Here is a 14,621-nt window from a genome sequence, read left to right as displayed (position 1 = left end):
TTTATAAGGTCAAAGATACTTACCAGACATAAATTACCAACAATGCAAACCTGTCTCATTGATTTTCCATAAGAGCTCTTATAAATTTCCAAAATGACTAACTATCAAAACATAACCGAATATCTAATAACAAAATAACTACTACCAAGTTATAACTAAAACATTTCAACACATTAGTTCAATTATAAGGCTTCTCTAAACAAAACGAGCAAGCCATCTTCGCATGGCTATAATGTATACAAAGTCGAAATATCATTCTACCTATAGTCTATCCTATACATGCCTTAAACCATGATGATATACAATCTTCTCAACTCACATAATGACTCGATAGCGTGATGATATCTCCGGCTCTTCCAACTCGAATTAAAGGATAAACCTATAAGAAATGGAAAAGAGAACACGGAGTAAGCTTCAATGCTTAGTAAATTTTAAGCAATGCAAGCAATTAATTTACTTATAGATCGATTATTTCAAATTTTCAAGAAATCATTCCTAGGTAATTGCCATTTTGGCCAAGTATCCATGAACATAATGCATATTTAGCAAATTCATCTCACTTGAATCTGAACTCAATTAAAACCAAATAATCAAATCACAAATAAGATCATAAGAACTCGAAAAGCATCTCATTAACTAGTTTTAACCATGTTTACAGCAAAATCACAAATTCACTACAAGCTGTCTTCCTGAGCAACAGTCACTAAATTGTTTATAACTGGAGCTAAGAAACTCCAAATCAAGTACCGTTAATTTTCCCTGAAAATAGACTCATGTATCTTTCATCCATCAAATTTTCAGAATTTTTGGTTTGACCAATCAATACCAGATTTTTATTGAAGTTTCCCCTATTTCACTGTTTGACTATTCTGACCACTCTTCACTACGAATCAATTTTCTCATTATACAGAATTAGAATTATGTTATCGTTTATTTCATTTGAAACTAGACTCATTAAGGAGTCTAATTATATAAATTTTATCTTATAATCATCATTGTACAATTTACAATGATTTTCTAAATACAGAACAGGGGATTTCAAAGTCATTTTGACTGTATCTTACGCCACTTCAAATATCTCATTATCTACAATTCTTTTGCTTACAAGGTTTCTTTTATAAGAAACTAGACTCATTAACTTTAATTACATAATTTATTCAGCTTCTAATTCAATTTCCACAATTTATGGTGATTTTCCAAAATCACGCTACTGTTGCTGTCCCAAGCAGATTTATTACAATTTGCTCTTTCACACATTCCTTGCATTCAAATTATCTAAACATGTATATCATGTCATTCAAGATCGAACTCATATAACATAGGCATTAAAATGCTTCACTAACAGCTTTAGTTCAATTGAAACGATTAAAATACAATATCATATTCACATTTAATTTTCCATGATCGTAATCACCTAAAAATAAATCATATACTTCCACAAACCTTTCCACAAGGACCAAGTGTTTATATTTGAATATAAACATAAAATCACTTCACATAACTTCACACATTTACCGAACATATCACGATCACATATATAGTCATAACACTTATTCACAGATGCATCACTTTATATATTTATAATTTAATTCAAATCAAATCACATACGAGTACATGATACGTACCTGGCCAACTTAATATGTAATGCACTTTCAATTTGTCAACTTAGTGTAGGATCTTGTAATTGTATACTTTTATCAAATTCATCAGCACTTGGCCTGCTAGGTATAAAACCCGAAATTATATTATCAGCACAAAGCCTGTGGGACTTTAGCTCGGATACATTTCAAAGACGAAGCTCATGGGACTTTAGCTCGGATACATTTCAAAGACGAAGCTCTGGGTCTTTAGCGGATACATTTCAAAGACGAAGCTTCTTTGGTCTTTAGCCGGATACATTTCCAAGACGGGCCGACGGGACTTTAGCCGAATACATTTCCAACTGAAGCTGTGGGTCTTTAGCCGGATACATTTCAGACGAAGCTCGTGGGTCTTTAGCCGGATACATTTCAAAGACGAAGCTCATGGGTCTTTAGCCCGGATACATTTCCAGTGTCTTGCTTATTTATTCACATGTTAACACATTTCACATAACATATCACATTAGCAATTCAATTGCTTCATTCGAATATAAGCACAAAATGTACACCTACCCTTTAACTTTCGGTTCAATAATCATACACAAGGAACACAAATTCAAAATCCTATGCCATGACATATGTATCCTAACTATTCCTAAGGTTCATACAGGGCTTTCGAATGTCGTAACTCGGTCGAATCGAAAGCTCGAACATAGTTTTCAAACTCATACACATTCGGCATTTACAAGTATAAATTCATATATTATATACCAGCATATATACTTAACATTTAACTACATTTAGGCATGTGTATTTGCTTATAAACTTACCTCGGGGCGTCAGTAAAAGCGAGAGAGAGTCGCTAGTCGACAACTTTCGTTTTTCCTAGTCCAAATCCGATTTCTTTGGTTCTTGATCTAAAATATTCAAATTAAGCTCATTCAAACATATTTTCATTCAATTTAGTCCAAAAACACATAAATGGTCAAATTACCATTTTGCCCCTGACATTTATAATTTTTACAATTTAATCCCTATTGCACAAAACACAAAATATGCAAAATTTCAAGGTACCCATGTTTGGCCGAATATTCCTAATGTTCATACAAGCCCATTTATTTCATATTTTAGTCCCTTAAATTATTATTTATGCAATTAAGTCCTTATTACTCAAAATCATCAAAAACTCCAATACAAAATATGTTAATCTAAAACATATCTTTTATTTTTCATCATCAAACAAAAAAAAAAATCACAAGTTGTTAACAATGGCACAACTCAAAATATTCATCAAAATCAAAATTTCAAGCATGGGTTTTGTAGTACTCGAAGCAACGATTTCAAAAACGTAAAACTTATCAAAAACTGAGCTGAACACTTACCTTAATCTAGCTTGAACAAGGCCGAACCATACTTTGTTTTCTTTCTTTTTCTTTGTTTTAGTTTCGGTGCAAAGATGAAGGAAATAACATGAATGTGGCTTATTATTTTATGATATAATAACATATATTATTTTATTATTAATTTACCTAACTAACCTTAATGAAATAGTAATAAAATTATATAACCTATGTCCATTACCGTACAAGCCACATGTTAATGGAATAGTTACATTATAAATACTCCAACTTAGAAAATCACCAACTATTTGGCCCTCTTACTTTAAACTATCAAATTTTCAATTTACGCAATTAAGTCCTATTATTTAATCGGACACCCAAACGAAAAAATTAAATTACGAAATTTTCACAGATATAAATTCACACAAAATAAACATAGAAAATAATTTAAAAATATTTTTCTGACTCAGATTCATGGTCCCGAAACCACCGTTCTGTTTAGGGTCTAAATCGGGCTGTTACAACTCTCCCCCCCTTAGGGATTTTCGTCCCCGAAAATCTTACCAGTGAATAGGTTCGGATAACGTTCTCTCATTGTATCCTCTGGCTCCCATGTTGCTTCTTTAACTCCATGCTTATGCCAAAATACCTTAACTAACAAAATCTTCTTATTCCATAACTCTTTAACCTCATGAGTCAAAATGCGAATCGGTTCTTCTTCGTAGGTCATATTAGGCTAAATTTCAATCTCAGACGGACTAATCACATGTGATGGATCAGATCGATACCTCCGAAGCATCGAAACGTGGAATACATTGTGGATCTTTTCTAACTCAGGTGGCAACAATAATCTATAAGCAACCGGCCCGATACGTTCTATAACCTTATACGACCCAAGAAACCTCAGACTCAATTTGCCTTTACGACCGAATCTGAGTATTTTCTTCCACGGTGAGTCTTTCAAGAAAACTTTATCTCTGATCTGAAACTCTATATCTTTCCGTTTCAAGTTCGCATAAGATTTCTGTCGATCTAATGCTACTTTCAAACTTTCACGGATCACTTTCACTGTCTGTTCAGTTTCTCTGATCAAATCGACTCCGTGTATCTTATTTTCACTGAGCTCAGTCCAATACAATGGCGTTCGGCATTTACGACCATACAAAGCCTCACAAATTTGCTGATTAAACATCAATTTAGTTTCTAGCTCAGCCAATAACTACTCATCATTTGATAAGATTAATCACATGATTGTCGGTCGTAAAACACATAAAGATTCTCGCTCAGAACCCCAAAGACTATAATCATTTGCCCAGATTGATAATCAATCACTGACTCATAATCTTTCAACAGTTCGAACCATATTTAATTCTTGTGTCGAATAACTCTTTACTTGAGAACTGGCGCTTCAATAACAATTTCTTCAACTGTTTATCACTTTATTGATAAATATTACATCATTTAAAAGATATTTTCACAGATAACCATATAGAATCATAAGAAAGAAGAGATCTGTAATCTCAAATATATCACTATCTTGATCTTTTTAAGAAAGCGCCATATCGGATGATGATATCTCAAAGATGTCTCGGAGGAAATCCGAGTAAAACATCACTCACATGCACCGTAATTAACGTAATGAAATAATATAATCTTCATGTATACTAAGTAGATCAAAAACTAGTAGGATCAAAATACCAACATCACACAGATTCTATCGTAGATCTTTTCTTTCAATAAAATGAAATAGGATACTAGAGAAAGATATAATAATGTCAATTGTAACCCGAATAGCCCAACAATGCTTTCATATATCAATATATATAGATGACGTTCTCATATGATAAGAATTTTCATTTGAAATATACAGTTATACATACCTCTGAGGATAAATGTACACATAGAATGCCCGAAGAAAACGTAGTAACCGCCCCGACTATAATCACTGGCACTCACTATCATTTCAATTCAAACATTATCCTACTGTCTAATTCTATCATCACCGATTTCACAATATTCCATTACTAATAGAAATAAATTCAGAAAAACTTCCAGTTAATACGTTCTTTAGACATCATACCTGAATACTTTCATCTCATCTGTAATGGCCTAAATTCAAGGTTATCGGAACAATGGTTTCGTAACCATAGATCCGATTCAAAGAGAAATTTATTTCAATATTTTTGCTTGAAAATTGATATGATAGGAAAATCGTATAAAAATATTGATAGAAAAATTTTACCAATTTAGTGATTAGATAGAAAAAGAAATTATTGAAGAAATTGGGTAAAAACAAGGTATCGAGACCTCTATCTCGTAAAATCGAGTCAAAAATAATTTTATAAATATTTATGAAATGTTATTAATGTGGTATTAAAATTTCGTTAGGAAATTTTAATGTTTGGGTAGTCAATTAAATGAAAAGGACTAAATTGTAATAGGTGTAAAAGTTGCTAGGATGATTAAATAGCTTAAGATTCTAATGAGAAAGGATTTAAAAGGCAATTAGACCCAAAATTTATTTGGGCTGGACGGCAAGGGTATGAAATCAGCAGAAAAATTGATAAATTAAGGGTAAAATTGGAATATTGCAAAATTAACTAAATAAAGCTAGGACTAAATAGGAAATATCTAGATTTCTTTTCATTTCTCTTCAATTCCAGCAGCTAAAAACGCCATAGGAGGATTCTCTAAGCTGGTATTTCATAATTTTGCACCAAGTGAGTTAATACTTGTCTTTTCTTGTAATTTTGTGTTTCTAAGACTTTTACAACTAGGTCCTACTATTAAATTCATTAGTTTTGATTTCATGGATGAAATGAAAGTCACCATGGTTGAGTGCTGTAAGTTTATGATGAAATAGAATTAAATTAAAGCTTTAATTTGTTTATGAGATGATTTTATTAGGTAATTTCAATAGAAATTGATTTTTGGGACCTAATTGTGAAAACGCTTGGAATTAAAGTCTATTGCTGAAATTCTGGTTCCTAAAGGTTGTAAACTAGTTTAAGGTGATATAATAAAATGTTAATTGAGAAAAATCATCTCAATTGAGAGGCTAATTGAGTAGGGACGAAATTATCATTTATTAAAAGCTTAGGGGAAAAATGGTAATAAACAGATTGCACAAAAACAGTTTGGACAGCAGCAGTAGACTAACTTTGAAAAATCACCATAAATTTTAGAAATCGAATTAGAAGATGAAAAAAATATGGAATTAAAGTTTATTGAGTCTAGTTTCTCATAGAAGAAATAGTGTAAGTAATGGATATGTAAATTTTTAGATATAATGAATTTTGTGAGACAAGGTCAGAATAAATTCGGGTTCCCCTGTTCTGACTTTGAAAAATCATAAAAAATTTAATAAAAACAATTATGGGCTTAAATTTATATTTATAGAATCCTTAATGAGTCTATTTTTAATAGAAACAAACAAGAACATTATTTGAATTCTGTATGAAGAGATAGTTAATTTTTAGTGAAGAAGGGTCAGAACTGTGAAACAGCAGAATAGGGGTGACTTTAAAGAATAAACTGTACTTATTGGCTAAACCAAAAATTCTGACAATTTTATGATAAAAATATATATTACTCTAGTTTCAGGAAAAATTAACGGATCTTAGTTTGGAGTTCCGTAGCTCAAGTTATAAATAATTTAGTGACTATGACTCAAGTAGACAGCTTTGAATGAACTATAAATAATAGTTGAATTATAGAGAATGTTGCATATGAACATGAAATGTATTAAATTGATAATTAAATTTATTTATTTAGACCTAGAAGATTCAAATAGGAAGCTAGATCGAGGAAAGGAAAAAGTTCGGGATTAGTAGATTTTTATTGTTTACAAACAAGTATCAAGGTAAGTTCATGTAACTTGAATTATATTCTTAAATGCTTAAAATGCACGTTTTTGATATGAATATGATTTGAATGTTCATTATATGAAATTTATGAAACATTGATATATTTGATAAAAGGGGAAGAAATCCCGGTTGAATGAAAGGAAAATTCGATGGATCTCTGAAAAGGAATTGACGGTAAAAAGGATCTAGCCCGGACGGGTGATCCTATCTTGATATAGCCCTCCCGAAGAATATGTGTAAAATGGAATTAGCCCGGACAGGTAATCCGAATTAGGGTCTGAATTTAGCCCGGACTGGTAATTCAGATCCAAGCTCATTAGAGTAATTGTCGTTGCAGGGGATTTAGCCTGGACTGGTAATCCCGACAATACTCTATGAGTTTATATTGCAGGGGATTTAGCCTGGACTGGTAATCCCGCTGTCAGGTTGAGGTTCGCGTGAGTGTGCTCTCTGAAATGGAAATGTGCACACATGAATATGAATTGACAGACCCGGAATTGTACACTAAAAGTGTACCTCTGAAAATCCATCGAAATTCTGATAAATTCAACGGGATAAATATGGAAAAATAACAAGGAAATGGAAATCATGGTATTGACGAGCTCATCAATCATGGTATATATATATATTATTGATACATGGAAATTATTGTACTAACTTGAATGTTGAGTTTGTGCATGTTAGGGTAATAATGCATTGAATGGATATATGAATGTTTATTATATTATATTGAAAATATTAGGTAAGTATAATTCTTGTTACATGAGCTTACTAAGCACAAAGTGCTTACCCCGTTTCCTTTTTCCCTGTTTGTAGTGTTAAGAGCTCGGAGGTCGGATTTGGTCGGAGACACATCACACTGTCAACCTCAGGATTTCGGTATATAAAGAAACTTTATTTTGGAAATCAATGGCATGTATAAGCTAACAAAGTAAATGTTAACGTGAAATGAATGTAAAGTTAGCCATTAGTATGGTTAACAAACCTGGTTTTAGATATGTGATGACGTTATCTTATCTTATAAATATGCATGAATTTATCTTGAAAATATGTTGAATTGATTTGGTTGATGTGGATTGGTCTCGATTTAATATTGCAGGGAAGGTTAGATATTTATAAAGGGGCTATATTGAATATAAAAAAAAAATTAATTCGTAAACTCCGGTAATGCCTCGTACCCTATTCCGGCAATGAATACGGGTAGGGGTATTACATCATCGAATTCAACTTCTTCTTTAACAGTGAATTGGCATATTACGAATGGCCTTCAACATGATCCAATATCTTTTCTATTACTGTCTTCACTTGCGGACTCATTCTCTTATCTGATCACAATACTAATCTTTCAACCACGAAACTCTGTAATTTCACACTTGTAAGCGTATTTAATCCATATAGTACGGATCTCATTACAATGCTTTACCGATGAGGGGGTGAGGGTTGTAAAGCCAACAATTTTAACTCTTACGTAAGCATGCACATCACACATACTATTATGAACTAACAGTTCATTACTAATTCTGTATTCTCAAACATCTAGCAATCATTTACTTATGATCACTTGGTACTTAACACATAGCTCATACACTAATTCAAATCATAAATTCTAAGTCAAAATATTCACACAACCATCATATACTCAACCTCATAACTCATATACTCATATAATTATAACATTTATCAATAGCAGAATATCATGCATTCTGATTCATACCTTTTATGAGTTTCAACTCATTACCAACACATTTTCACTCAAACGTTTGAGTATAACATTCTATACTATCAGAATTAGCTCGATTGGAAAGCATATCTGTCTTACAAAACAATTTCGTTAGAGTCGGGAGATGTCACACTATCACGAGTAGTAATATGACATGCATAGCTAGACTCACATACGCTAGGTTAGTCCAAGAATCGACTAAACCATAGCTCTGATACCACTAAATGTAACACTCCTAACCCGTATCCATTGCCGGAATAAGGTTATGAGGTATTACTTGACTGAACAAAACTTCTATAAGGTCAAAGATACTTACCAGACATAAATTATCAACAATGCAAACCTGTCTCATTTATTTTCCATAAGAGCTCTTATAAATTTCCAAAATGACTAACTATCAAAACATAACTGAATATTTAATAACAAAATAACTACTATCAAGTTATAACTAAAACATTTCAACACATTAGTTCAATTATAAGGCTTCTCTAAACAAAATGAGCAAGCCATCTTCGCATGGCTATAATATATACAAAGTCGAAATATCATTCTACCTATAGTCTATCCTATACATGCCTTAAACCATGATGATATACAATCTTCTCAACTCACATAATGACTCGATAGTGTGATGATATCTCCGGCTCTTCCAACTCGAATTAAAGGATAAACCTATAAGAAATGGAAAAGAGAACACGGAGTAAGCTTCAATGCTTAGTAAATTTTAAGCAATGCAAACAATTAATTTACTTATAGATCGATTATTTCAAATTTTCAAGAAATCATTCCTAAGTAATTGCCATTTTGGCCAAGTATCCATGAACATAATGCATATTTAGCAAATTCATCTCACTTGAATCTGAACTCAATTAAAACCAAATAGTCAAATCACAAATAAGATCATAAGAACTCGAAAAGCATCTCATTAACTAGTTTTAACCATGTTTACAACAAAATCACAAATTCACTACAAGCTGTCTTCCTGAGCAATAGTCACTAAATTGTTTATAACTGGAGCTAAGAAACTCCAAATCAAGTGCCGTTAATTTTCACTGAAAATAAACTCATATATCTTCTATCCATCAAATTTTCAGAATTTTTGGTTTGACCAATCAATACCAGATTTTTATTGAAGTTTCCTCTGTTTCACTGTTTGACTATTCTGACCACTCTTCACTACGAATCAATTTTCTCATTATACAGAATTAGATTTATGTTATTGTTTATTTCATTTGAAACTAGACTCATTAAGGAGTCTAATTATATAAATTTTATCTTATAATCATCATTGTAAAATTTACAATGATTTTCTAAATACAGAACAGGGGATTTCAAAGTCATTTTGACTGTATCTTACGCCACTTCATATATCTCATTATCTACAATTCTTTTGCTTACAAGGTTTCTTTTATAAGAAACTAGACTCATTAACTTTAATTACATAATTTATTCAGCTTCTAATTCAATTTCCACAATTTATGGTGATTTTCCAAAATCACGCTACTGTTGCTGTCCCAAGCAGATTTATTACAATTTGCTCTTTCACACATTCCTTGCATTCAAATTATCTAAACATGTATATCATGTCATTCAAGATCGAACTCATATGACATAGGAATTAAAATGCTTCACTAACAGCTTTAGTTCAATTGAAACGATTAAAATACAATATCATATTCACATTTGATTTTCCATGATCGTAATCACCTAAAAATAAATCATATACTTCCACAAACCTTTCCACAAGGACCAAGTGTTTATATTTGAATATAAACATAAAATCATTTCACATAACTTCACACATTTACCGAATATATCACGATCACATATATAGTCATAACACTTATTCACAGACGCATCACTTTATATATTTATAATTTAATTCAAATCAAATCACATACGAGTACATGATACGTACCTGGCCAACTTAATATGTAATGCACTTTCAATTTGTCAACTTAGTGTAGGATCTTGTAATTGTATACTTTTATCAAATTCATCGGCACTAGGCCTGCTAGGTATAAAACCCGAAATTATATTACCAGCACAAAGCCTGCGGGACTTTAGCTCGGATACATTTCCAAAGACGAAGCTGCGGGACTTTAGCCGGATACATTTCAACCTGAAGCTCTGGGTCTTTAGCAGGATACATTTCCAGTGTCTTGCTTATTTATTCACATGTTAACACATTTCACATAACATATCACATTAGCAATTCAATTGCTTCATTCGAATATAAGCACAAAATGAACACCTACCCTTTAACTTTCGGTTCAATAATCATACACAAGGAACACAAATGTCGAAATCCTGTGTCATGACATATGTATCCTAACTATTCCTAAGGTTCATACAGGGCTTTCGAATGTCGTAACTCGGTCGAATCGAAAGCTCGAACATAGTTTTCAAACTCATACACATTCGGCATTTACAAGTATAAATTCATATATTATATACCAGCATATATACTTAACATTTAACTACATTTAGGCATGTGTATTTGCTTATAAACTTACCTCAGACGTCGTAAAACGGGACGGAGCTGCTAGTCGACAACTTTCATTTTTTCCTAGTCCAAATCCGATTTCTTTGGTTCTTGATCTAAAAATATTCAAATTAAGCTCATTCAAACATATTTTCATTCAATTTAGTCCAAAAACACATAAATGGTCAAATTACCATTTTGCCCCTGTCGTTTACAATTTTTACAATTTAATCCCTATTGCACAAAACACAAAATATGCAAAATTTCAAGGTACCCATGTTTGGCCGAATATTCCTAGTGTTCATACAAGCCCATTTATTTCATATTTTAGTCCCTTAAATTATTATTTATGCAATTAAGTCCTTATTACTCAAAATCATCAAAAACTCCAATACAAAATATGTTAATCTAAAACATATCTTTTATTTTTCATCATCAAACAAAAAAAATCACAAGCTATTAACAATGGCACAACTCAAAATATTCATCAAAATCAAAATTTCAAGCATGGGTTTTGTAGTACTCGAAGCAACGATTTCAAAAACGTAAAAATTATCAAAACCGAGCTGAACACTTACCTTAATCTAGCTTGAACAAGGCCGAACCCTACTTTGTTTTCTTTCTTTTTCTTTGTTTTAGTTTCGGTGCAAAGATGAAGGAAATAACATGAATGTGGCTTATTATTTTATGATATAATAACATATATTATTTTATTATTAATTTACCTAACTAACCTTAATGAAATAGTAATAAAATTATATAACCTATGTCCATTACCGTACAAGCCACATGTTAATGGAATAGTTACATTATAAATACTCCAACTTAGAAAATCACCAACTATTTGGCTCTCTTACTTTAAACTATCAAATTTTCAATTTACGCAATTAAGTCCTATTATTTAATCGGACACCCAAACGACAAAATTAAATTATGAAATTTTCACAGATATAAATTCACACAAAATAAACATAGAAAATAATTTAAAAATATTTTTCTGACTCAGATTCATGGTCCCAAAACCACCGTTCTGTTTAGGGTCTAAATCGGGCTATTACATGGCCGGCTATGAGAGATGAAACTGTGGTAATGTCAACATTAGGTAATGTCGATGACATAAGGTGTACTATAATGATGCCAAAAAGCCTATCTATCATTTTCTTTTCTCCATCCTTTCTTTTGACTGAAATTTTCAGTAAAGAAATGGGGTTTTAAGAGCTTGAAACTTCAGCAACTTTAAGCCTTCACAAGTAAGTGATTTTAATGGCTTTTCTTGAATATTTTTGTACTTTTAAGACCTTTGAAACATGGGCTTTCAAATGAGGTACTATTTTGAAAAATGATCAAGAGTGTAGGGTTTTTCCATGAAAGGGTTTGTAATGTTTGGTGAGTTTTTATGGAAGAAAATAATTCTTGGGTGTGTTATGAACAACTTTTGTGAAAGGTGTTAGCATGAAAACACCTAAAATGACCATTTTGCATAAGTTGTAAATAGATGTTAAATATGTGAAATAATGGGAATTTGGAGTTGCTATAAGAGTAATAAGGGTTTGGCTAAGCTTAAGATATGAAAAAATTTGATAAAAATTGATTTTCGAGCCTAGGGGTAAAATGGTCATTTTATCAAAGTCTAGGGGCAAAATGGTCATTTTGCCAAAGATATGAATTTTCGATTGCTAAATTTTATTTAATGACTAAATAAGTGCATTTTACGATTATAGATAAAGAATCACCAAATCCGAACTTAAACCGGGGGAAAGCCAAGCAAATCGATTAAATCGACTAGTTGCCACATTTTGTAATCCGAGGTAATTTGTATGTAAATAATATAACTACAATATTAATGTATGTGTTGAATTGCACTTGAATTTAATATAGCACAAATTGCTTGATTGTGGAATTGAGAAAGCATGATGGTAATAGAGATAATAGAGTTCCCGTTTGAACCTAGGAAATAAATCGAATATTCATGCCATAACATATGGGTTATTGTGAGCTAGTATAAGACATGTTTGGGACATGCATCGGCCACATTATGAGAGCCAGTGTAAGACCATGTCTGGGACATGCATTGGCCTCAAAATGTAAGTTAGTGTAAGACATGTCTGGGACATGCACCGGCTAGGAGATGTGTTAGTGTAAGACCATGTCTGGGACACAGCATCGGCACAGATATGCTAGAGCTTGTGTAAGACCATGCCTGGGACACAGTATCGGCATAGATATGCTAGAGCTTGTGTAAGACCATGTCTGGGACATGGCATCGACACTTTACCCCATGTTTGAGGCTTAATGAATATCTAATAGTGTTATAAATGGTTTAACGGTGAAAGTTATGATTTCATGTTAACGAGGAAAGTATAACCGTGTTGTGAGTGGTACAAGTACCTGTTTGGAATATATAGAATATGAGCCCATTTTATATGATATACAATGTGTACTGATATTGATGAGTAGGTCTTGCTTATGCCTAATTGTATGTTATGAGCTTGTTGATGAATGGTACAGATATGTTGTATATTCATTTATGTGCAACTTACTAAGCTTTATGCTTACTCCCTCTCCTTTTCCATTTTCTTATAGTGCGGCCTATCTACCTCAAGGATCAACGGAAGTCAGAGATATCGATCACACTATCAATCGAAGCATTTGATATAGTTTGATTTATATTTTTGAATATGGCATGTATAGGGAATTAGGCTTGTGTTTTGGGTTATCATTAATTTGGCCAAATGTGTTGGCTTGTGATAATTCTCTCATTTTGTACTATGCCTCGAATTATGGCTGATATCCATTTTGATTTTTATACAAGGATGTTATATTCATATATGAGTAAAATGCACACATGGAATATTGTTTATTGTGGCTGATTTGGTTGCATGAGATAGCATTGTATTGGTTTTGGTTGCTAATGTGTAGGTTGTGTAAGTGATGGTGGCAAAGAGGCTTGGTAAATAGCCTCATATTGTCCACACGGGTAGACACACGGGCGTGTGTCTAGGCCTTGTGTGACACACGGTCTGCCCTATAGGCCTGTGGTTGGGCAATGTGTCCCCTACACATAAAATTTTCAAATAAGTATGCATGGTAGTAAACATACGGGTAGAGACACGACCGTGCGTCTCATCCATATGAAGGACACGGCCTAGTACACGGGTGTGTGCCTTGGCCGTGTAACAATTTAGGGATGCTGACATCAGAAATATAATGTCCATGTTTTTGCACACGGGCTATGACACGGGCATGTCATGGCCGTGTGAAGGACATAGACGTGTGCCAGGCCGTATGAAAACCCCTAGAGGTGTGCATTTAAAATTATTTCTACATGGGTGGAGGAAACAGGCGTGTCCCTTCATTGCCTAGGCCGTGTGAGCCACACAGGCCAACAACATGACCATGTTGAATTGGTCACACGGGCGTGTTGCCCCTCCCACATAGGCCTGTGCCCTTGTGTCTAGTAATTTCTTTTAGAGTTTGTGGGAAGTTCCAAATCATTTCCGAATGGTTTTAAATGACGAATGGAACATAGTAGGTCTTTGTTATGAAGTTCTTGATAAAGAATCGAAAAAGTTTTAAATTTGACTAAATTTTGATGACTAAGAAACATGTGTTTGTATGTGATCGAGTTAG

General features: G+C 32.7%; 2 long non-coding RNA genes across 3 annotated transcripts; one reads left to right on the top strand and one right to left on the bottom strand.

The window, feature by feature from the left end:
• The first annotated feature begins 6,712 nt into the window (after window positions 1-6,712).
• Window positions 6,713-7,811, top strand: LOC128286461 (uncharacterized). Of its 2 annotated transcripts, none has more exons than XR_008277039.1 (2): window positions 6,713-6,782; window positions 7,603-7,811. It is a non-coding gene; the product is annotated as an uncharacterized LOC128286461 (long non-coding RNA). The 2 variants fall into 2 exon arrangements; XR_008277038.1 differs by lacking the exon at window positions 6,713-6,782 and adding an exon at window positions 6,980-7,401.
• A 1,110-nt stretch (window positions 7,812-8,921) lies between these two features.
• Window positions 8,922-11,650, bottom strand: LOC128286581 (uncharacterized). Its single transcript, XR_008277194.1, has 3 exons — window positions 11,570-11,650; window positions 11,023-11,107; window positions 8,922-9,178 (listed from the first exon to the last, which is right to left on the bottom strand). It is a non-coding gene; the product is annotated as an uncharacterized LOC128286581 (long non-coding RNA).
• Between the last annotated feature and the right edge of the window lie 2,971 nt (window positions 11,651-14,621).

The sequence above is a fragment of the Gossypium arboreum genome, chromosome 13 (assembly GCF_025698485.1).
Source record: "Gossypium arboreum isolate Shixiya-1 chromosome 13, ASM2569848v2, whole genome shotgun sequence".
Taxonomy (NCBI): domain Eukaryota; kingdom Viridiplantae; phylum Streptophyta; class Magnoliopsida; order Malvales; family Malvaceae; genus Gossypium; species Gossypium arboreum.
The sequence above is the reverse complement of the archived record's forward strand: the minus strand, read 5'-3'. Positions and strand labels throughout refer to the sequence as shown.